This window comes from Cryptomeria japonica, chromosome 6 (assembly GCF_030272615.1).
Source record: "Cryptomeria japonica chromosome 6, Sugi_1.0, whole genome shotgun sequence".
NCBI classification, from domain to species: Eukaryota; Viridiplantae; Streptophyta; class Pinopsida; order Cupressales; family Cupressaceae; genus Cryptomeria; species Cryptomeria japonica.
In genome coordinates, this window is record NC_081410.1 from 680,902,941 (window position 1) to 680,919,833 (window position 16,893).

At 35.6% G+C, this 16,893-nt stretch overlaps 1 protein-coding gene across 1 annotated transcript in view; it reads right to left on the minus strand.

The window, feature by feature from the left end:
• Positions 1–16,893, minus strand: part of LOC131031435 (external alternative NAD(P)H-ubiquinone oxidoreductase B1, mitochondrial) — a 215,996-nt gene that overhangs the window by 163,351 nt on the left and 35,752 nt on the right. The window lies entirely within an intron of this gene.

Here is a 16,893-nt window from a genome sequence, read left to right on the forward strand (position 1 = left end):
GTCATTGCTTGGATCTCTTAGATCTAACCCACTTCACTTTTTGACTTTTTTAGGACAAGGAGGAGACTGGAAGAGAAAAGATGTCAGGAATGGGAACCTACAACTTCGAGAGCAGACTTATGCCAGCCATATACCCCCAGGCAATGGCTGGTTCCCTTCTTATCTCCTCTATGCATTTGTTTTGTTTAATTCAGTTTTTCTCCTTTGCATAGGAAAATAAGGATCACTCTCACGGTCTTGTGTGAGAGAAAATTTATTTTGTAGATTACTTTCTCGTAATCTTTTCAACTGTATAAAATATAATGAATTGAAAGACAATTGAAAGATTTTCTGAAATTCACTCATGTAACTGTAATCTTTACTTTGGTACTTGAATTTTCCATTAAATTGTAAATATCATGAAAATTTCAGTAACAATAACATTGATCAAACATTTGTCATAAACATTACAAAATCTTTGTGAGCATAGGTAATTAGTAAGAATTGTGATATATATATATATGTATCATGGAAGTAAACATCTGCAAAAAATTGCGAGTAATCAGCATTAAAACTAAGGTGTTTTTATTTTGTTTTCAACGTTTAAAATATAAATGTTTTTTAAAATAGAATTTAGTATTTTTATTTTGTTTTTAGATGTCAAAATAAGATAATTATATAAATGTATGGAAATGCCCTTATATATATATCTATTTTATTTGCCTACAATATCTCTATGGTATGGAAATGCTCTTATATATATATATATAGTAGTTTATATTGTTTTTGTGCAATTTTTTACGATTTTTTATAATTCGATTTTTTCAAAAAATCCTATACTTTTGATTTGCCGAATAAATCCCCAAACGATTAATGCTTCTTTGGTATATATGTATGTATATACATACATACATGTATGTATATATATGTATGTATATATATGTATATATATATACATACATAGCCTTGAAGACTTCAAGACTACATGTTATATCGTCAAACTATTTAACAAAGATGAATGATTAAGTTAAAAGATAACTAATTATATTCCGATTTGACCTCAACTAGGATACCACTAGATAGGATTGTTTTATCGGTTGTCTATATAGGACATGATTCATAAATTTTAATTTTTTGCATTATGAAAGTGGCATTTCTTGCAAACTATGATTTAACTCATATTCAATAGTATAATGGTTGTAGCATGCCAACTTTATCTATGGCAGTCCTTGTGTACCAAACAAGTTGCCCAAAGCATGAAACATGATAATCATTGACTAACTTCAACTGTGAAGATGAAAAGATCTACAACAAGGGACATGTACTTTGTAGATTTTGTGATCATGATTAATAAATTGGTCTATTACTTGGTTACACTTATAAATTGGTGGGCATTTGGGGGCATTAATCGAGGGGTAGTGCCCCTTGAAGAGTCTAGAGGAAACACCCCTATCACATTTTGTATCACAATATAGGGCAAGGTCGAGAAGCAAAGCTAGAAAACCAAGCCCAAATGACAACCTTCAAAACTACACAAATCGTCATGGCCCACCCATTCCCTACATCCATCAAGCTTCCCTTGTATTTTTTAGACACCTTGATGATGTTTCCTATAATGTCCCCTTTTTTCGACAGCGGTGAGTGAAAAAGAGATAATTTAATTAAATAAATAAAGTTGTCTTAAATTGATATTTTTAGGCAACTTGTGTTTAATTAATTATTAAGATGAATATTTTAATATTTTATTAAAGACTTTAAAATGGGGACCAAAAAAATAAAATAATATAAAGTCATTTTAGTGGAGGGAAAAAGAATTATAAATTATTATGTAAAAGTGACTTTTAATTATATTTTCCCAAAAAGCTTCAAGGGAAAATTATAAAAAGAGGATGAAGAGATTCATTTGGCATTATATGCATTTGATATTTTTTAAATACCCCAATTGTGGAGTTAAGCAAACTTCCTCCCGTCATAGGACAAAAACCCTTACAGGAAGATTGGTTTCAGTGTGATACATCTACCCTAGCCAATTTGCAGATGGAATCACACAACTTTCATGTAGGTGATGAAAAATTGATGGTTTAATAAAATATTGAAGGTTTGCAAGCAAATGATAAATTATTATTTTTCAGATGTGAGATAAAGATTTTATTGTTGTACTTGGAATAAAAAATAGAAGGCAAAGATGTTGAAGTAATTAGGACATTTATCTAATTATTTATTAATTAGGTCCTTTAATTACTTTTTCACTTAAGCTAAACTTAGGTGCTTTTTGTTATCTAGAGTTTTATTTTCTAGCTTTAGTTCAAGCTGTAGTTGAACTTAGTTGAGCTAATTTAGCTCCTACTTTGTTTTTTCTTTAGTTCTAATTTTAGGATTAGGGCATCTCGTGCTTTCTACAAGCAAGCATTCATTCACTGTAAACGTATCTCCAATATTCTCATGTGCAATCAATACAGAATTGCCAAGTTGTTATGGAGCATATTATCTTCGCTTGATCTCTTTTGTGTGATAGACGTTTTGCTTGCAAATGATTCTTGGCTCCTATGGTTGTATCCTCAACTTCTACATGGTATCAAAGCATTTGATTTGTCAAGTTCCTCTCCACGTGCTTGAGGGATCCAACCTTGTATGATTTTTATGTTCATATTGGACTCAAACAGAGGTTGCCATTGTGTTCATAAAATCCAAAAACCCTAAGATCGACTATCGTTTCATTAAAACCTGAGCAGTTGAAATTTTGGGTCAATTTGGTTGAGGGCACAAAAATCAAGGCAAAATCTAGGGGTAGTTGAGAAATCCAAGCACTTTGGAGCGAAATGGAGGTCACTGTTGCACTCAAAAGGCCTAAAACCCCTTAAAATGGCTATCAATTCATAAAAATTGGAGATCAGGAAATTCTTGGCTTTTTTAAGGGCACATTTTCCCATGCAACTACGAATCCATACCTTCACCTGCGTCAACCATAAATTCCATCAAAACAAAAAATTTCCTAGAATTTTTAGCAAAAAAATTGTATTTTGCAAAAAAAAATTATATTTTCAAAAAAAAAAAATTGTAATTACAAAAAAAAGGAGGTTTTTAAATCAAAGAAAGGTACTAGCGTACCTAACCTAAAATACTTGTGGCCATGAAATTTGAGACCAACCCCTCCAAGGACAAGCCTATAATTCTTCCATCAAAAACACACTCCAAAGTATTCCCATTGAAATGAGGGTTGTAAGAAAGAAGATAAGGGACAGAAGTGTTTCTTTTGTAAGGAGAGATGGGGGCTGAGTCATTCATAAAACAAAGGAAGCCCAAAAACAAAGAGACGACCTAAGGAGGAAGAACTTGTGCTTTAAATACAAAGAACCATGGGGACGAGATCACCAATGCAAAGAAGGACGAGTACACTCCATAGAGGCAGCATCCAATGAGGAAACAAATGAGAACCCTAGCAAGAGGGCGAAATTCGATGTTGAGAAACCATAGAACTTTAATAGTCATTTCTCAAATCTCCGAACATAGACCCCTTAGAATTAAGGGCACTCTTAAAGGACAGAAGGTAATTGCTCTAGTAGATAGTGGGACTTCCCACAATTTTATCAACAAGAACCTAGTATCAAAAAGGAAGTTAGAAGCCAAAGAATTTAAAGGTTGCAAAGTGGCACTAGCAAATGGATCTATAGATCAATGCACCAAAATCATTCCCCAACTAGAGATCAAGGTGGGCGATCACACAATCAGGGGAGATTTCTATGTTGTTACTCTGGAAAATGATGTGATATTGGGAACACCTTGGATTCACTCTTAGGGAGGCTTCATCATGAACCTCCCAAATTTAGAAATCTGCTTTCAACATAATGGGCAAGAGGTCACATTAAAAAGACTACCAGATGACTCTCCAAAAATGGTTTCATGTAAAAGAATGGAAAGAATCCTTTGGCATGGTCAATGGGAATGGTAATTGATGGGTACAAGCTCTCTTGTACTCGTAAGATTTCCAATCTAAGCATATAGTTAGGAGATTATGAGTTGAAGATGAATTTTATGTGGTGAATATAGGGGACGCTAATTTGGTCTTAGGAATGCATTGGATGCTATCTCTTGTGGAGTTCTTCAATTTGCAAAAAATGGAGATAAAGTTTGAATCAAATGGGAAGAAGATAGTGCTCAAGGGGCTATCAAATGGGGGTCCTAGAGTTGTATCCTTCAAGAGGATGGAGCATTTGATTAGACATGATCAGGTGGAGCGGGCAGCAAAGTGTCTCATGATGCCTACAGTTGCAGATCAGCAAAATAAAAATTCTCATCCAGACATCCAAAAGTTGTTATCAAAGCATAGCAAGGTGTTTGGGAGGATCCCACTTGGAGTGCCACATGAGAGAGGGATATAGCATGTGATAGAGTTGGAGAAGCGTGTTGTTCGTGTGTTTTTTATGCACGTGCAACTCAAAATAAAATACCTAGAGATATCATATTCTCTCTTGATCAAAATCTTCTATGTGCTAAACAAATGGACTGTGTGATCACAAAGACGACTCCGAGGTTCCAGATTCATGCCAGTGGTTTCAGATGGTTCGTTGTGATATGTTGGTAATCTCAAGGGGGACTTACACAATTGTTTGAGTGAATCAATCAAAGATTTCTATTGATTCTTGGCACTTAAGACTTTCTCCTTTTTTGGAATGATTTTTCAATAAGTTCTCCTACGACTAAAAAAAGGCAAAAGGATGAGGGTTTAGGAAGATAAATCTAATCCTACGCTAGTCCTATGAACTCTAGAGATGGAAATCGCAAAAGTGGAATTAAAAACCAATTCTTGCTTCACCAAATTCAACAACTAAACAAGAAAAGTGCAATCTTACAAGGAAATCAAAAGATTTTTCTAATCCTACGCTAGTCCTATGAACTCTGGAGACGGAAATCGCAAAAGTGGAATTAAAAACCAATTCTTGCTTCACCAAATTCAACAACTACACAAGAAAAGTGCAATCTTATAAGGAAATCAAAAGATTTTCATATCACTCGTATTCACCAACATTTTGAACAATGAATGTAGCAATAGAAGTTAAGTTTTCATTTATTGGTTCAGACTAACTTTGCACAATGATTGAAAATCATCCAATTATCAAAAGTATGAACACGTTATTCCACATTGAGCAATTCTATCAAATCCTTCATTCAATCTAACTACTTGAAAATAAAATTTATTCTATTGAGAGCCAAGAAACCATGCTAACTTGCAAAAGTAGACAAAAATCACCAACAATTGAGCAATGAATTATGTCTTAGCACTTGAGAAGTATCACTACAACAATTTCTCATAAATCTCTCTCTTTCCAAATGAGAGGAGGTGGGTTTATATAGGCACCTCATTACAAATCAACGGCATAGATTGATCCAAGATCAACGGCCAAGATTAACAAATAAAACCCTAATTAAGGTTACTCGCAAAAAAACTCGTTTCGGCCAATGAGAAAATTACAACACTTTGGATAACCAATGAGAAAACAGGAGCCGCTTGTTGAGTCCGGTTCATTGCACCTGGACATGACTGACTTGGGACCCCTAGATTGGTTGATTGACGACTAGGATGCCACCTCAACTTGCCTTGCAGATTTGATTCTTCATCATGAAGAAGTGCTAATTCTTTAGGCGATATCGTTTGGATGATCAAGTTTCTAACTTTGATTAACTCTCTTGAAACTATCTTCCTTCTTTGATTATGAAATTCCTTGCCTTGGACTTGGATTCCTGGGTGGAGTTCTTGACTTCATGTTGCAACGTTCCTCAACCAAGATTAGCTCCTTGTATTGACCCTTACGCTTGGATTGCCAAAGGAAATTCACGATAATTCGAATATTTTCTTCATTCTCATTGTGTCTTGAACTTATCACTCCTTGGTGGGGAATCTTTTGATTTTGGATTTCCAAAAGAAATCCAAGATGATGTAGAGCATTTCATCCTTGTATGACTTAATCTTCTTGAATGTCTTGATGAAGTGTAAGTCCTCCTCCTTTCTTCCTTTCATCCTTGGGTTCCACCTTGAAGCGTGAATGTTGTCCTTCCATGCGTTGTGAAATCATCTTTCCAACCAGTTTCCTTGTTATTGAACTTTATCTGCATCTTTCTGGAAATCTATTCCTAAGCTGACATCTACTACCTGAAAGACAAGAAAAATTCTTAAGTTAGAGAAATAGGCTTGATGTTCACTTAAGGAATTTCGAAGGATAACTCCGATTTTTCTCATAAATTCTTAAAATCAGACCCAAAATCTGACTAAGTCAAGTCTGAAAATGAAAATCGGAGTTAAAAAACCTTTGGAAATTATGAAACTAAGTCTGATTATGGACTCAGGAATGAAAATCAGACCTAGGAAAACTCTGAAAATTGAAATCAGACTTGGAAAAACTCTTGAAATTATGAAATTAAGTCTGCTTTAGGAATGAAAATCAGACTTGGAAAAGATTCTAGAAACTAAAAAGTAAAATCAGACTTGGAAAATTCAGGAAATTGTGAAACGAAATCTGATTTTTGGGAATTTCTACCTCCAAGATTGAAAAGCACAAAAAGACAACCCTGTTCTTTGATGAAATCCAAAGAATTTGATGTAGAAAACCTATGTACAGGTCTGAGAATGAGAAATTTCAGACTGAGAAAAGAACTTTGAAGTGTTGAAATCTTGAAAATCCACCTTAGAAAAGTTTAAACCTGAAAATCTCGAAGAATTTTTCCAATTTGCTTCCAAAGGTTTGAACTCTTCCATCAAATTATTTTGAACCTGCAATTACACCCTAAAAATCTACCTCACAATTTGGAAGAAATTCTTGAAAGAGTTCGAATTCTGAAGTGTGAGAAGAAAGTTGTGAATAATGAATTGCTATGGCTGGTGTTTATAGGAAATTCGAACCTTGCATTGCCTTGTTCTTTTGTTTTAAAGAGTTTTATTGGCCATAAATGTAGTCCAATTTTACTCTCCAAGTCAAACCTCTCTTGTTTTTTTTGTCTTTTTTGTGTTTTAAGACAAAGGCAACTTTTTTTTCCCTTAGAAGCTTATCTTCTTCATGAGCAAACTTGGCTTTAATTGTTTTCCAATTCTTTTTGCTTTTTCCCTTTTCAATTTAGCCAAGTTCAAACTCTTTCCTTCCATGAATTAGGCGATTTTGTCTTTGTGCTCAGCTTTTTTTTTTTATCTTTTTAGATCCAATACTTGCACAAATTCTTGCTCTTTCCTTTGGCTTTTCCCTTTCCTTGTTTTAATTCATTTTGCCATCAGCAATTTCTTTTAGAATTAGGGCGATTTGTGTTTTAATTCCTTTTTTGCTTTATTTATTTTCCACCTTGCCAAAACTTTTTCCTCCTAGGGCGGACTTTACCTTGAGTTGGGAATGTTTTCCAATGTCCATGGGCGGACTTTGATGCTAACCAAGGAAGTTTTTCATGTGCTTGGGCAGAGTTGGGGTGTGTCCAAGGAAGTTTTTACCACCTTGAGGGTGGACTTTGCAAGCACTTAGGGAATTTTTCATGTTTGCCACACTTCACCAATATTTCTGATCTTTTCCTCAACACTTCATCACTTTTTTACTCCTACTCCCTAGGCAAACTTCGCTAGTGCTTGAGAAATTTCACCAAGGGGGGGGAGCGGAGTTTGCATGTGCACACGTATGATTGCCAACCTAGAGAGAGTGGACTTTGCATGAGGTCACATATAATTGCCAACTTGGAGAGGGCAGACTTTGCATAGTGTCGCGCAACATTTACATTATACTTGGCGGACTTTGCAGAGTGCCACGCAACATTTACATTATACTTGGGTCTTCAATTGGAAATTTTCCTCTTTCCAGGCGACCTCCATGATTTGAACAAGAAATTTCTTGATTTGGGTTTCAGACTTAGCCATTTCTTCCAAACCTTCTACTTAGCTTTTCAAAAATACATCCTCTGAATTCGAAAACTATTTCACAATTGGTGCATTCTGGATGAATTTTTCCAACCTAACACTTACTCTGACCTTGAAACCATCCATGATCAAATAAAGCAAAAAAGCAACTTTAGAAAAAAGTAACTTTCTACTTTTAGAAAAAAAAGCAAGTTCTCGAATTGGATACAAAATGCCAAAAACAAAGCTATCTAAATTTAGAAAAAAGCAAAAAAGCAAAAAATCCTAAAAAAGCAAGTTGTCAAAAGTGACTCCGGGAAATTGTGATTTTACTCTTTGACCTATCTGAGCTCATCTATAGCATCAAAACGTCCATTTGACCACTTTTCCTCGTTGATTTCGAAGACTCCTCAAAATTTTCAAAAAATTTGACTCATTTGCAAAAGTGAGAAATTGGAGACAAAAACCTAAGATGCTCAGACACAACCCTCAAAAAAAGGGGGTCCCCATTTACAATGAGGTGATGTGTGTAAACGTCACAACAGGTGCCAAACCAGTGATTACTACACCTTACAAACATCCTAAGAGGCATAAGGATGAGATAGAGAAATCTATTAAGGAGTTACTAGAGATGGGGCACATTAGACTCAACAAAAGCCCTTGAACTATAGCAATGGTTTTCATTAAGAAGGAGGATGGGACAATGCGAATGTGCATTGATTATAGGGCTCTTAATAAAAAGATAATAAAAAATAGGCATCTCATTCCTAGGATTGATGAGTTGATAAATGAGTTAAATGATGCTTGCTATTTTCAAAGATTGATTTGTGGTCAGGTTATCATCAGATCGGGATGAGGAAGGAGGCTATAGAGAAGACAACTTTTAGATGCTACTTTGGACACAGTGAGTTTTTGGTGATGCCTTTCAGATTAACTAATGCACCATCTACTTTGTAGTCTTGCATGAATCGGGTATTCAGGAAGTGGTTAAGAAAGTTTGTGTTAATATTTTTTTGATGATATCTTGAATTTCAATAAAACTTGGGAGGAACATATGAGGCATCTTGAGGAGGCCCTAAGCATATTGGAGAGTGAGTTTTTATATGCTAAGAAGTCCAAGTGTGACTTTGGCATGACAAAGCTTCTCTATCTCGATAACATTGTTGTAATGTCCCATTTTCCACTCTAGTTTGTTTTGGGGACGGTTGGCTAATTACGAGACCCGTTGGTCAGTCAGAGGCAGAAATTAGGGTTTCTTTTTTCTAGGAGGATGTTTTGGTAGTTTTGGTGGCTTGCATGTTAGAATTTTACAATTCTAATTCTGGATTCCTTCTGGGTTTTTAGAGAGCTTTGTGATGGTGTGACATGCAACTGAATTTGAGGTCTTTTCCAAACTTACTTTTTTTAGTAAGTGGGGGCGAGGACAGCTTATTTTTTGGGGTTTTCTTGGGTTTTCAAAGAGTCTCGTAATGGTGTGGCATGCAAACGAATCCAAAGACTTTTCCGAACTTACTATTTTTAGTAAGTTGTGATGGCTACTCAGAATGTGGTTAAAATGCATTTGGACACACTCACTATTTTTAGCAGTATGCTATTTTTAGTAAGTACTGTTTTTGGCAGTGTTATTTTTGGCAGGTTTCGGTGGTCCAGTTCAAAGGCTATTTCTAGCAGTGCAGTTTTCAGTATTTTTGGGCCTTCAACTCACTTTGGCAGTTGTTCAGCACATGGAAAAAGTATTTTTTAATGCCCCCCCTTGGCCTAGGCGTATGACTTATGTATTTTTGGTTATGACTTAAAGGGAGGACTTGAGGAGATAAAGTATTATTTTATATCATTAGGTTTGGGCGATTTATTGTAGGGAAAATATTTTATAAAAAGAAATATTAATAAGGCAAGATGGACACCTTATGGAGAAACTAGTAAATTTTATGAAAGTTCACTTATCTACCTTTGTAATGTCCCCTTATGGGTTTAGCGATACTTTAGCCATAATTAATCAATTTCAAGATACTTATGACTCAGACTGAATATATTAGGAGACAACTCCACCTTAACATGCATCAAATCAATGATATTTCGCAAATCAATCAATTAAATATTCATAAATAAATTATTCGTCCATCAAACATCCCTAGTTCTTAATGTAAGTATCAAACCAATTGTAATGTCCCCTATTAGGAACATCTCCTTCCCCACTTCTTAAATACTGATAGTAATAACATGTTTTAGACTATACGTATACTAATTTCTTATGTATTATGAATATATATATGAAATTAAGTATGACTGTCATACATATTGCAGTCCATATTAATATTACTATTTATTTTGCATAAGAACATTATCGGGCTTCATATATTAAGCATACTTATTAAACACATCCCCATGCATACCACCAAGAACAAGGATGTTACTGCCTGTAACTTAATAACAGTTCTAATCTGATTTGATCCATGGTGATCTTACTAGATGCTTTTGATTCCTTTCCTTTATATCTCTCAATGTGAGGGAGAGGTCACACCTCTTCATCATGTATACCCTTTGGCAAGAGATACACCCTTTCACCATTAGCACCCTTTGAAAGAGTGCAACTCTTCATTGTTTCTGCCCTTTGAAAGGGACACAACCTCTCATAATCAGATCTACACTTATCATTTAAATCAGATCTACACTTCTCATTTCCAAATTATTCCCCCCTCTCAAATGAGGTTCTCTTCTCCCTTTTATATCTCATTGTTGAGGGAGTCACAACCTTTCCTTTCATTTCTTTCGACTTTTCATTAACTTAATTAATTTTTAATTAATCATATTTAATTATATTTAATTATTTTACTTTATATTTTAATTTAATTTTAAATATTTTAATTTTATTATTATCATTTATTATTGAATTTTATTTCAAAGTGGGGACATTACAACCTTGGGCGCCACATTATTATTTTATTGTCATTTTTATAAAGTATATTTGCTTCTATGTGAAGGTCAACTTCAAAAGGAAGGGAAATAAAATGTAATTTCAAAATAATGTGAAGTGAATGTGCATTTGGGTTTGGCGTCCATTTGGAGGGAATGTGAATTTGAATTTGGAGACACAGAATCTATAAATAAGTGTGTTGGGCTCTTGTTTTTGGTATCCATGAATGTTTGATAACGAAGTGCTGCTGAATTGTTTTCAGAGTCTTGGCTTCGGGGTTGCATGCCCTCCTAGCTCATCTTCAGTTTCGAGTTTGAAAGATAACTTCTAGCTGAGAGAGTGATCTCATCCAGAGATTACCAGTGGATTTCAAGAAGTTTGGTGTGATAAATTGGTGAAGAAACCCTACAGCTGATCCACTTTTCTACTCATTCTGGTTGGAGCTTTCATTCGAATTTTGTGGGTATGGATTCAAAAGTTTTGTATGCTCTTGGCTCCCATTTGCTCGGAATTTGGTCGATTTTGGTTGAGTGGTTGATTTCATATTTCAAATCGAACTTGTTTTTTGCCCTAGTGCGATTTTCTATTTTGGAGAGTGTGCCCTTGCTGAGACCCCTTTGGTGGCGTGTTTCCTTGTCCCTCCTTGGCCGCCTAGCTCTTGTGCTTTATCTGCAATTCATTGGAGCTCATTCGGAGGTGTTTTGATGGAGATATGGGCTTCACAGTGCTACTGGTCTGATTTTTGGTAATGCTGATATGCTATATCAGATTTGGTAAAGTGTTATTTGTGGCTTGTGTTTTCCAGTATTCTTGTTTGTGGCTTCTTGGAGTACTTTCTTGTATCCATTAGAGGTTGGAGCTTTAATGTTCTGACAGTATCTTGCAGAGTTTTGTTATTGTAAGATTGTATTCAATAGTATTGAAACAGTCCATTTTCATACTACATTATACTTGTATTGCCCACTGCATAAGTGGAAGAGGCTAGCTTCGCCGCCTATCTCTATTTCATTTTGTACTCCTGTCCTCCCGCTGAATAAGTGGTTGAGTGATAGTTTGTTATTTCCAGTCCTCCCGCTGAATAAGTGGTTGAGTGATTGTCTTTATTCAATTTCAATTTTCTTGAATTTGTAATTCGCTGGTTATACCACCAAATAGTTGTTAATTTCCAGCATGTCTTTATCCCGTTGAAAAGTGGAAGTGGCTGGTCTAACCGCCAATATGTATTGCTCTCAGTATTTCATCTTGCTAATGCTAATGGGAGAAATTATTGTGTTGAATATTTGAAAAAAACTAAGGGGGCCATTTCAATTGTCAACACAAAGGGAATCAAAGTTGATCTTGAGAAGATCAAAGCTATTGTTGAATGGCCTACACCTATGAATCTCTCACAACTTAAGGGTTTCTTTGGTTTGTGTGGTTTTTATAGGAGGTTTGTTAAGGTTTTTTCACAAACTGCAACTCCACTTACAAATGAACAATGGAGCTTTTGAGTGGTTTGATTCAACGCAAGAGTGTTTTGAGCACTTCAAACAAGCAATGTTTACATACCCAGTGTTGGCAATTGTAGATTTCTCCAAACTTTTTGAGTTGGAGTGTGATGCTTCAAGAGAGAGGATTAGTGTTGTTTTAATGCAAGAGAAGCATCCCATAGCCTTTGAGAGCAAGAAGTTAAGAGTTGCGAAGAAGAGATACTTTGAATATGATAGGGAGATGTTGGCTATCATGCATGCTTTAGCCAAGTTCAAACCAAATCTGGTTGGGGGCAAGTTCTGTTACAAGTGTGGTTACCATTGCACCAAAAGATTGACCTGTTAATGCCCGATACAACCACTAGACTTATAGAATCCACAGGAGGCGGTTAAGCCATGTCACAAACCCAAACGCTACGCTGCACAGCACAAGGAAACCAAGGGCGCACACCTTGCAACAATCGCCCCCAGCACAAGCAAGGGGTTTGAACCTGTGGTTGTGACCAAACTCTGATACCACTTGTTACAAGTGCGGTTGTCGTTGTACCAAAAGATCGAACTATTAATGCCCGATACAACCATTAGACTTATAGAATCCACAAGAGGCAGTTAAGCCATGTCACAAACCCCAAGCGTTGTGTTGCACAACACAAGGAGACCAAGGGCGCACACCTTGCAACAAGTTCATCGTCAAAACAAATCACAATAGCATCAGCTATTTATGAACTAGAAAGATGTCAAAGATAAGCAACAAATGTGGGTTAGTAGACTACAGGCCTATGATTTTGACATCGTGATTGTATATATCAAGAAAAAGAAGAATGTAGTTGCTAATACACTTTCCCAAAGGTTTCATTTGTGTTCATTGGTTGAGATCACTATTGATTGGAGAGAGTTGATTTTAGCAGAATATGCCAAGGATTATTTGACAACAAGAATCATTGAGAGCACTATTCATGATGAGAGATATACAGTGATCATTGAGCTGATCATTTACAAGAAAAGAATCTATTTGGTGCCTACTTCACAGCTTAAGATGAATATATTGAGGACTTTTCATGATGCACTCATGGCTGGTCACCCAAGATTCTTCAAGACTCGTAGGCAGATGGACTTAAAAATGAAATCCTTATGTATGTCAAAGAATACCCCACTTGCCAACACGATAATAATGAGCACACTTATCCAATTGGTTTACTTCAGCCCTTACCCATTTCTAATAAGAAATGGGAATGTATCTCTATGGACTTCATCATTGGGCTACTTAAAGTACATGACAAGGATTGTATATATGTTGTAGTAGATAGGCTGACTAAATTTGCACACTTCTTTGCTATTTCTGCAACAAATACTATAGCACAAGTAGCTGATTTATTTTTCAAAGAAATTTTAAAAATTCATGGGATGCCCAGGAGCATAGTGAGTGATGGGGACAGCAAGTTCCTAAGCCTCTTTTGGCGAGCACTCTTCAAATTGAGTGGGATTGAGCTCACTCCTAGCATAAGCTAGCACTCATAGATAGATGGGTAGACAGAGATACTGAACAAATCGATGGAGGGGTATCTCAAGAATTATGTTTCACAACTGCAAAGAACATGGGTGAAATGGCTACACCTTGGAGAGTATTGCCATAATTCTACCTATCACATGTCGATCAAGATGTCACCATTTATGGCATTGTATAGGTACGAGACACCTAACTTTATTGATTTTCTCTTTGGGATAGTAGAGTGCCTAAGGCAAGAGATTTGTTGGAAGAGAGTCAAGATATTATGAAATCTTTGAAGAACTTGCAGCAAGCAAAATGTAATATCCCCACTTTGAAATAGAATTTAATAATAAATGATAATAATATCCCCAATTTGAAATAGAATTTAACAATAAATGATAATAATATCCCCACTTTGAAATAGAATTGAATAATAAATGATAATAATAAAATTAAAATATAAAATGATATAATTAAATATGATTAATAAAAAATTAATTAAGTTAATGAAAAGTCAAAAGACATGAAAGGAAAAGTTGTGACTCCCTCAACAATGATATATAAAAGGGAGAAGAAAACCTCATTTGAGAGGGGGGATAATTTGGTGATGAGAAGTGCAGATTTGATTTAAATAATAAGTGCAGATCGGATTATGAAAGGTTGCGTCCCTTTCAAATGGTAGAAATAATGAAGAGTTACACTCTTTCAAAGGGTGCTGATGGTGAAAGGGTATGTCTCTTGCCAAAGGGCATACATGATGAAGAGGTGTGACCTCTCCCTCAAATTGAGAGATCTAAAGGGAAGGAATCAAAAGCATCTAGTGACATCACCATTGATAAGATCAGATCAGAATTGTTATCAAGTTACAGGAAGTAACATTGGTGCTCTTTATGGTATGCCTCCCAATCTGCAGGCGACATCTACAGTGCGAACTCCAACCGCAGGCTGCAATCTGCGTACAGGTAAGAGGGGTTAAGAAGTCTTAAGGTATATATGTGTGTGGATGTGTGTGCCACACACACACATATGCATTTTTATGAATACATATATCTCTAATGATTACTTATATGAATGTAGCAATAAAGATAGGAATCTATGTAGAATATGTATGTATATTTAGGATCATTAGAAAGATTAAAGAATATGTAAATGAAGACATAAATTATGGAATGGAAAACAGTAATGAATTATAAAATGTAATATTAATGTGATTATATGATGAAGGTTATAGGGAAGAAATTCCCTTAGCCTAATGGAGGGATTATGATAATCCCTAGAGGGCAGTATATACTGAATATCTATATGCATATATATGGCTTGGTTGACTAAGTTCATCCAAGAAGAGACGGATCTGGCCGATCCCCTCTGAGGACTTGGATGATGGGATGCATCATCCAAGGCAAGGAATTGACATAGGGTCTTCCTTGGATGGCTTGGGTGTAAGAGGTTACACCCAAGACAGGAATCGAATTAACCTTCGATTTCCTGGAGGGCTTGAATGTAAGAAATTACATTCAAGACAGGAGTCGAATTAACCTTCGATTTCCTGGAGGGCTTGGATGCAAGAAATTACATTCAAGACAGGAGTCGAATTCACCTTCGACTACCTGGAGGGCTTGGAACCAAGATGGGTTCCAAGAAGGCGAGCTTCACGACCGCCTAAGGACATACTTTCGTATGGCAATCGTATCCTTTTTATTAGATAAAAGTTGCGATTATGTTAAGTATTTTAAAGTTAGATTGCAATTTAGATTACTTCTATATATATATATATGTTGTATTCTAACAATCTATTTTACAGGTTAATGATCTCTAACTAGTAGGGACATTACACAAAACATCAACAAATTTTATATGCTGATCAACATTGAATAGAGTGCAGTTTTGAGTTGGGTGACATAGTATATTTGAGGCTCAAGCCATATAGACAGTCCACTCTCAAGAAGAGTGGGTCAAAAAAGCTAAAACCCAGGTTTTGCGGTCTCTTCAAAGTCTCTAAGAAAATTGGGGAGGTTTCCTACGAGCTAAAGTTACCAACTAGTAGCAAAGGGCATAATGTGTTTAATGTGTCTCAGCTCAAAAAGGCACTCAAACATAATGCGGTTCCCTCTTTAGAGTTGCCACCATTGGATGAGGAGAGAAAGTTAATTTTGATTCTAGAAGCCATTATAGACTACAAGAAGTGTACTCTTTGGAAGAGAGTCATAAAAGAGTACTTGGTCAAATGGAAGAACTTACCAGTAGGATAATGAACAGATTTTACAGCATCCAGAGTTGGAATTGCTTGGGGACAAGCAATTTTGGGGAGAGAGGACTATAATGTCCACTTCCTAAGCACTTCAACATGGTGGATCATTACCCTATTCAGAGGATTCCCGTAGACTAATGAGTGAGGATTAGGAGACTCATGATGACAATTTAATCCAGCCTTTGGCAATGACATTTGTCTCATTCAGCTTAAGTAGTTGAGACTTGCATAACACCCTTTTCTGGAGTGGTTTTGGATAGTTTGCCCATACTATTTTCAGTAAGTTGGCCCAAGCACCAACTAAGCCAGGTGTCAATATTATTTTTTTTATATTTGACAATGGATGTAATTAATGTTGATATCTTGATATTTGACATAGTCCAATGCTTCTAATTTAAATAATGATAAACCACAAAGTTAAGTTAAATATTTAACTTCATCGTTTATTTTAATACTGACTATATGCCACCTAAAGTTAAAATTAAAAGGGGCTGAGTGCTAAATATTAAATAAATGACTTTATTGGGTTAGGCGCCCATTTTATGGAGATGAGAAGTTTTTAATAAACTAAAAAGGTACTCCTTTGTTGGGTGTGAGTTTTGAAGGTTATAAAGGAAATCTTTTGAGCTCATTTTTTCATGCTTGGATTTGATATTTTGGAGAACTCATTTTCTAGTTGAACTTGTTCACCTTGTGGCTTAGAGAGGACGAAAACCCTTGCAAGGAACATCTTCTACGTTGGTGAAAGATCCAATCTAGATGATTTATCTGATGGTTTCATATAGAGATTAGAGTTGGGCTTCATTATGGAGTTGTACTTTCAATTTGCATAGAGTATATTTCAAAATAGACTTGAGAGAAACTGATTGGAGGGAGTTTTAAGGATATTATCTATTGTTTACACCTTTCCTTGCTGGTCGTACCTTCTCT